Source organism: Oryctolagus cuniculus, unplaced genomic scaffold, assembly GCF_964237555.1.
Source record: "Oryctolagus cuniculus unplaced genomic scaffold, mOryCun1.1 SCAFFOLD_50, whole genome shotgun sequence".
Classification (NCBI taxonomy): Eukaryota; Metazoa; Chordata; class Mammalia; order Lagomorpha; family Leporidae; genus Oryctolagus; species Oryctolagus cuniculus.
This window is the reverse complement of record NW_027208298.1, coordinates 1019227-1028072: the sequence shown is the minus strand read 5'-3', so window position 1 is coordinate 1028072 and position 8846 is coordinate 1019227. Positions and strand designations below refer to the sequence as shown.

At 40.4% G+C, this 8846-nt stretch overlaps 1 pseudogene; it reads left to right on the top strand.

The window, feature by feature from the left end:
- Nucleotides 1–1125: 1125 nt before the first annotated feature.
- Nucleotides 1126–1710, top strand: LOC100349973 (protein LSM12 pseudogene; annotated as a pseudogene).
- The last annotated feature ends 7136 nt before the right edge of the window (nt 1711–8846 follow it).

The window sequence follows — 8846 nt, the reverse complement described above, 5'->3', positions numbered from 1 at the left end:
ATCAAAGGGATGTGCTCATGGGGTGGACACAAAAATCTTGATACCTGCCCTCTGCTTCTAAAAGGCTGGAGAGCAAATGGGAAATTCTATGGAAGCACAACAAGGGTGAGGACCTCTGATTTCATTGGTATGCCTTCCTCCAATACATTTTTCAGAATTACCAATAGGGACAGAACACACAGGCACAAAAATACACTCACATGCAGTCACAATGATACCTAACACATACACACGATCTTCAATTTGCCAAAATGCTGACACTGTATTTTCTGGCTTGAATATAAGCATCGAGTTGTACCTCTTTCTACAGACCATCTTTGTAGACATTTATCTTCAGAGAATTTTGGCAGCTGCTGACCTTCAGATCCACTGAAGTATGCAAGTGGTAAAGCTGTAGGTAGAGAAAAATCAGAGATGATGACATGTCAAGATATCTCCAGCATTGAGTCAGAGACCAGAGTGTCAGCTGAAATAGGGAGAACATGGGGTAGATACTGTCTGCAGGGTCAGCCCTCTGCAGGGAGAACTGGTCTATGTGTAGGGCACAATCAAGTCCCAGAATAGCTGTGTCCTCAGCCTATTTAATGTGTGTGACAGTCTAGTGATTCAAAGACACAGCTAGTAGCCAAATTGAGACATTTCTAAGTCAGTCACTTTGCCAAGAACTCGCCTTTGTGTCTCTGTTGTCAGGAAAGGTCAGACCTCTGGTCATTTTATTGCTTTATCCCTCTCCATCCCAGGAAATCAGGAAAGCACCCTGCCCTGATGCTCTGTGCCTGTGACTGGGAAATAGATTATAAAGGATGCGTGGAGATGGGCATCTGTGAATTGTCTCTCCTGATGCCAGGATTTGAATCGTCCTTGTGCATGATTCTGAGTTTCTTCCCCAGGATGTGTGAGGACCTGACTGCATCCCAGGTCCAAGGGTATTCTTTCTCTCCAATTAAACTTACCTGAGTATTGCAGTCCCTCTTTCTATAAATTGACATCTAAAAATTATTTAGATAAGCAGGTTTTCTTAATAGATTTTAAACAAATCCAAAGTTTCTATGATTCAACAGGGGAAATACATTTCCTTAATGTTTAGAATGCTTACTTCAGGCTGGCTGCGGCTGCTCTCCCAAGATGGCAGCTCCTTGGTACGAGTACTTCAGCGATGGGAGCCAGGTGTCGTGCCAGACATGCCAGGAGCAGCGGTTGCAGGGCGAGGTGGTAGCCTTCGACTACCAGTCCAAAATGCTGGCTTTAAAATGTCCCTCTTCCAGCGGAAAGCCCAACCACACAGACATCTTGCTCATAAACTTACAGTATGTTTCAGAAGTGGAAATTATGAACGACCGCACAGAAACCCCTCCTCCCTTAGCTTCACTCAATATCAGTAAGCTTGCCAGCAAAGCGTGGACGGAGAAGGACAAGAAGCTGAGCCAGGCCTATGCCATCAGTGCTGGTGTCTCCCTAGAGGGCCAGCAGCTCTTCCAGACCATCCACAAGACCAATAAAGACTGTAAGTGGCAAGAAAAAAACATTGTAGCTATGGAAGAAGTTGTTATTACACCCCCATATCAAGTGGAAAACTGTAAAGGCAAAGAGGGGAGTGCACTGAGCCATGTACGCAAAATAGTTGAAAAGAATTTAAGAGACGTGGAAAGCCAAAAGATCCTGCAGCATTCACAAGCCCAGCAACCACAGAAGGAGGCTGCCCTGTCCTGAGTCCACACACACCCAGGACTCTTCCAGCATCCAGCCCCGCAGGGTGGTGGCTTCGGCCAAGGCAGGCCGGGAGGGAAGGGATCCTGTATTTCCTGTTGGCTCTTGTTAACAGAGGGTCTGTTAGAGTTTAAAAAAATGTCCGCCACCCCCAAGAATGACTCCAAGAGACTCTCTCATGCAATCAGCAAAGGGTTAAGGGTTTATTGATCCAGCATGCTGGGGCTCTCTGAACGTGCAAGAACAAAGGAGCCCCGAGGAACTAAAGCACAGGGTTTATAAAGGCAAAAACCACAGAATCAGGAGGGGGGATACACGGTTGCTAAAATCAAAAGAGAGTACATAGTTACTGGGGTCAACATAAAAAAAGTCCTAAGTGAAATTAATATCCATTATAATCTTGACAATACTAGTTACAATCGTACAATTATCAATTATGATCTTGACATTAATCCAAATTATAGGTAAGACATAGACAAATCACATATTTATCATTAACCCAGGTGCAACCTTTCTACTTTCAAGCTTGAGCAATCATGCTAGGGGGTTTTTGTGCTCTTCCAAGGGTGATGTAGTGTACTGCTATTGTCCGAATATTTGAGATCATAGTTTCAGACCAGAGTCTCACAGTGTGGGGGAGGGGTGCTTTCCCAGAATGGAGTCTCAAGTGCTACAAAATGGATTGCCTACTGTCAAGGTGCTACTACAGATCACTTGAGAGATGGGCCAAGGACCTCAATAGACATTTTTCAACAGAGGAAATCCAAATGGCTAACAGGCACATGGAAAAATGTTCAGGATCACTAGCAAACAGGGAAAATCAAAGCAAAACCACAATGAGATTTCACAACACTCCGGTGAGATTGGATCACATACAGAAATCTTCCAACAACACATGCAGGCGAGGATGTGGGGAAAAAGGGACACTAACCCACTGTTGGTGGGAATGCAAACTGGTAAAGTCACTATGCAAGTCAGACAGGGGACTCCTCAGAAACATGAGTAAAACCCTAGCATACAACCCAGCTTTCCAAACCTTGGAATTTAACCAAAGGAAATTAAATTGGCAAACAAAAAAGCCGTCTGCACCTTAATGTTTATTGCAGCTCAATTCACAATAGCTAAGACCTGGAATCAGCCTAAATGCCCATCAACAGTAAAATGGATAAAGAAATAATGGGACACGTACTCCATAGAATACTACATAGCAGTCAAAAACAATGAAATCCGGTCATTTGCAACAAAATGAAGGAATATGGAAAACATTATGCTCAGTGAATTAAGCCAGAAGCAGAGGGACAAATATCATATGTTCTCCCTGATCGGTGACAACTAACTGAGCACCAAACAGGAAACATGTTGAAGTGAAATGGACTCTATGAGAAATGGTGACCTGATCAGCCATATTCCCGACTGTTGATGTACAATATAATACATTATCCATTTTAGTATTTTTTGGTTCAAGTACTATTGGTGAACTCTGTAATTAACACACAATTATTCTTCGGTGTTATAATTTTAACTGAAAAGTGATCCCTGTTAGGAATTTGTAAAACATTATGCTGAGTGAAATAAGCCAGTCCCAAAGGGACAAATACCATATGTTCTCCCTGATCGGTGACAACTAACTGAGCACGAAAAAGGAAACCTGTTAAAGTGAAATGAACGCTATGAGAAACGGTGACTTGATCAGTCTTTGCCCTGTTAATGAACAACGTAATACGTTATCCCTCTTAGTATATTTTTGGTTTGTTCTACTTAATACTTTTGGTTGAATAATGTAATCAATACACAGTTATTCTTAAGTGTTTAAACTTAATGAAAAGTGATCACTGTTAAATATAAGAGCAGGAATATGAGAGGGAAGAGATGTGCAATTTGGGACATGCTCAAGCTGACTTGCCCCAACTGGTAGAGTTAGAAACATACCAGGTGATTCCAATTCAATCCCATCAAGGTGGCATGTACCAATGCCACCTCACTAGACCCAGAGATGAATTTCTGTTCACAATTGACCATAATGATAGGACTAAGAGCCAAAGGGATCACATAAACAAGACTAGTGTCTGCGAATACTAACTGATAGAATAAAAAAGGGAGAGGATGATACAACATGGGAAGCGAGATACACAGCAGACTCATAGAATGGCAGAAGTAGAAACAGCACTCTGACTTCAGAATCAGCCCTTAAGGCATGCGGATCCTGCTGAAAAGATTATGAGAGTATTTCAGGCATGTAAAGCCAAGATACTATGGCAAAAAAAAAATGACCTAAATGAAAGAACTCCGCGAGTGAGATCCCAGTGGAAAGAACAGGTTGCCCAGTGATGAGGCTCCACAGGCTAATCCTCAACCTAGCAGCACCAGCATCCAGGTGCTAGTCCCAGTTGGGATGCCGGATTCTGTCCCCGTTGCCCCTTTTCCAGGCCAGCTCTCTGCTATGGCCCGGGAGTGCAGTGGAGGATGGCCAAAGTGCTTGGGCCCTGCACCCCTTGGGAGACCAGAAGAAGCACCTGGCTCCTGCCTTCGGATGAGCATGGTGCACCGGCCACAGCACGCCAGCCACGGCGGCCATTGGAGGGTGAACCAACGGCAAAGGAAGACCTTTCTTTCTGTCTCTCTCTCTCCCTGTCCACTCTGTCAAAAAAAAAAAAAAGAACAGGTCATCAAAGAAGGAGGTACCTTTCTCTGAAGGGAGGAGATAACTTCCATTTTGATGAGGACCTTGTCTAAATATGATAAGAGTCGGTGACTCAAAAGGCTTCCATAGCCTTGGCAGCTCATGACAAGAGCCTAGGGTGATTACTGATGCCATAAACAAGAGTGTCAACTTGTTTAGTCAACAACAGGAGTCACTGTGCACTTACTCCTCATGTAGGATCTCTGTCCTTAATGTGCTGTAATTGCAATTCAATGCTATAACTAGTACTCAAAGAGTATTTTTCACTTTGTGTTTCTACGTGGGTACAAACTGTTGAAATCTTTACTTAATATATGCTAAAGTGATCTTCTGTATATAAAGAGAATTGAAAATGAATCTTGATATGAATGGAAGAGGAGAGGGAGCGGGAAAGGGAAGGGTTGTGGGTGGGAGGGGAGTTATGGGGGAGAAGCCATTGTAATCCATAAGCTGTACTTTGAAATTTATATTCATTAAATAAAAGTTAAAAAAAAATAAGTAGAATTTCTTTCCCAAATAGAAGAGTCAACTTGTCCTTGAGCAGTCTTCTCTTTGGACACTGTATTGTTCATAAACCTCTTATTAAATAATTACAGCCTAACTCTTTTGAAACGGTATCTTTATCACATATGTAGGTAGTTTTCGTGGTTACATAGGAATGATTCTATAATTGTGTCCCCTATCGTTTGACTACTTTCTCTTTGGGATTGCTTAGAGTTCTTATTCCAGTTTCACACAGGAAAGAATGATGTTTCTATCTATAGATTCAATGCAATCCCAATGAAGATACAAAAGACATTCTTCTCAGATCTAGAAAAAATGATGCTGAAATTCATATGGAGGCACTAGAGACCTCGAATAGCTAAAGCAATCTTGTACAACTAAAAGGAAGCCGGAGGCATCACAATACCAGATTTCAGGACATACTATAGGGCAGTTGTAATCAAAACAGCATGGTACTGGTACAGAAACAGATGGATAGACCAATGGAACAGAATTGAAACACCAGAAATCAACCCAAACATCTACAGCCAACTCATATTTGATCAAGGATCTAAAACTAATTCCTGGAGCAAGGACAGTCTATTCAATAAATGGTGCTGGGAAAACTGGATTTCCACGTGCAGAAGCATGAAGCAAGACCCCTACCTTACACCTTACACAAAAAGCCACTCAACATGGATTAAGACCTAAATCTATGACCTGACACCATCAAGTTATTAGAGAACATTGGAGAAACCCTTCAAGATATTGGCACAGGCAAAGAGTTTCTGGAAAAGACTGGGGAGGCACAGGCAGTCAAAGCCAAAATCAACTATTGGGATTGCATCAAATTGAGAAGTTTCTGTACTGCAAAAGAAACAGTCAGGAGAGTGAAGAGACAACTGACAGAATGGGAAAAACTATTTGCAAATTATGCAACAGATAAAGGGTTAATAACCAGAATCTACAAAGAAATCAAGAAACTCCACAACATCAAAACAAACAACCCACTTAAGAGATGGGCCAAGGACCTCAATAGACATTTTTCAAAAGAGGAAATCCAAATGGCCAACAGGCACATGAAAAAATGTTCAAGATCACTAGCAATCAGGGAAATGCAAATCAAAACCACAATGAGGTTTCACCTCACCCCGGTGAGAATGGCTCACATACAGAAATCTACCAACAACAGATGCTGGCGAGGATGTGGGGAAAAAGGGACACTAACCCACTGTTGGTGGGAATGCAAACTGGTCAAGCCACTATGCAAGTCAGACAGGGGATTCCTCAAAAACCTGAAGATTCCCCTACCATTCGACCCAGCCATCCCACTCCTTGGAATTTACCCAAAGGAATTTAAATTGACAAACAAAAAAGCGGTCTGCACCCTAATGTTTATTGCAGCTCAATTCACAATAGCCAAGACCTGGAACCAACCTAAATGCCCATCAATGGTAGACTGGATAAAGAAATTATGGGATATGTGCTCTTTAGAATACTATTCCGCAGTAAAAAAAAAAACCAATGAAATCCAGTCATTTGCAACAAAATGGAGGAATCTGGAACACATCATGCTGAGTGAAATAAGCCAGTCCCAAAGGGACAAATATCATATGTTCTCCCTGATCGGTGACAACTCACTGAACACCAAAAAGGAAACCTGTTGAAGTGAAATGGACACTATGAGAAACGGTGACTTAATCAGCATAGCCCTGACTGTTAATGAACAACTTAATAAGTTATCCCTCTTAGTATCTTTTTGTCTGTTCTACTTAATATGACTGGTTTAATTCTGTAATTAATACACAGTTATTCTTAAGTGTTGAAATTTAACTGAAATGTGATCCCTGTGAAATATAAGAGTGGGAATAAGAGAGGGAAGGGATAGATGTACAATTTGGGACATGCTCAAGCTGAATTACCTCAAACGGTAGAGTTAGAAACATACCAGGGGACTCCAATCCAATCCCATCAAGGTGGCATGTGCCAATGCCATCTCACTAATCCAAGTGATCAATTTCAGTTCACAATTGATCATAATGAAAGGACTAAGAGTCAAAGGGATCACATAAACAAGTCTGGTGCCTGCTAATACAAACTGATAGAATAAAAAAGGGAGAGAACAATCCAACATGTGAAGCGAGTTACACAGCAGACTCATAGAATGGCATATGTCCTAAACAGCACTCTGGCCTCAGAATCAGCCCTAAAGGCGTGCGGATCCAGCTGAAAGGCCCATGAGAGTATCTCAGGCATGGAAAGCCAAGACACTCTGGAAAAAAAGGACCTAAATGAAAGATCTCTGTGAGTGAGATCCCAGTGGAAAGGACAGGTCATCAAAGAAGGAGGTACCTTTCTCTGAAGGGAGGAGAGAACTTCCACTTTGACCATGGCCTTGTCTAAATGTGATCAGAGTAAGTGAACTCAGGGGGCTTCCATAGCCTTGGCAGGTCATGACAAGAGGCTAGGGTGATTACTGAGGCCATAAACAAGAGTGTCAATTTGTGAAGTCAACAACAGGAGTCACTGTGCACTTACTCCTCATGTAGGATCTCTGTCCTTAATGTGCTGTACATTGAGATTTAATACTATAATGAGTACTCAAACAGTATTTTTCATTTTATGTTTCTGTGTGGGTGCAAACTGTTGAAATCTTTACTTAATGTATACTGAAGTCATCTTCTGTATATATAGAAAATTGAAAATGAATTTTGATATGAATGGAAGGGGAGAGAGAACGGGAAAGGGGAGGATTGCGGGTGGTAGGGAAGTCATTGGCGGGGGAAGCCAATGTAATCCATAAGCTGTACTTTGGAAATCTATATGCATTGAGTAAAAGTTATAAAAAAAGCCCAATAATCACCAAAAAAAAAAAAAAAAAAAGAAAATGATACTTGGTTACAACTGAGGAAATATCAATAAAGTATGAAGTTTATTAACAAAAAAAGAATGATGTTTCTATTTTGCTGAAATTCATATACCCAATATGAATCAATGAAGTATTGTATAAGAAAGTGGTATTATAATACTTCCACAATCACATTCTACAATGATTTTGCATAAAATATATTCACAAGTTTTTGCAATTTTCATGTCTGTGTAGATTGAAGCCCTTTACATCATCCATTTTCAAAGCATTTCTCCACCAAGCAGCTGCTTGCAAGCTTCCATGAATGTGGTTCATGCAACCATTCATCTCTTTTAGTTGCTATGGGTTTACCTATTCTGGACAGTTCCTAGCAATGGAATGAGATAACATATGACCTCTTAGATCTAAATTCTTTTAGATGGCATTGCATTTTCAATTCATCCAATTTATAGTAGGTATCCTTCGTTATTTTTATAGCTGTATAACATTATTACGGATTTCCCACACTCAATTTATTCATTCACAAATGTCTATTTCTGTTGTCTCCACACTTTCAGTGTTATGAACAGATTGTTCTGAGCATTCTTGTAAAAATATATGTTTGGCTAGGTACCTTCAGCTCTTCTGAGTGCAGAGTGGTTCTTAGGAAACTGTAGTGAATATATATGTTTATTTTAGTAAAAATTTTTAGCCTTTATTTACTCATGTTTAGTCAACTTTCTGAAACTTAGGGAAAAAAGACACTCCCCAAAATAAGTGACAATCAAAGGAAAAGTTTTTGAAAATAGTGGAGATACTGAAGAAGCAAGACCCTACTATACAAATAACAAAATACTTAAATATAAATATGTGGAGTTAAATTTCTGGGCACATATAACTTACAAAGCTATAGCCAGTAAAGTATGTTTAACATATGACTTTTTCCTTATGTTGCTTTTTAATGACTATTTTCTTAAACATCTATTTCATATTCATTTAATTATTTATATCAATTTTTAAAAATACATGTTTTCTGAAACTTGGTTATGATGTTTAATAGTAGTAAATGATGAAAAAATACTCTAGCAGTTTAAGTGCTTTGCTGATGAGTACACTCATCCCAAACTC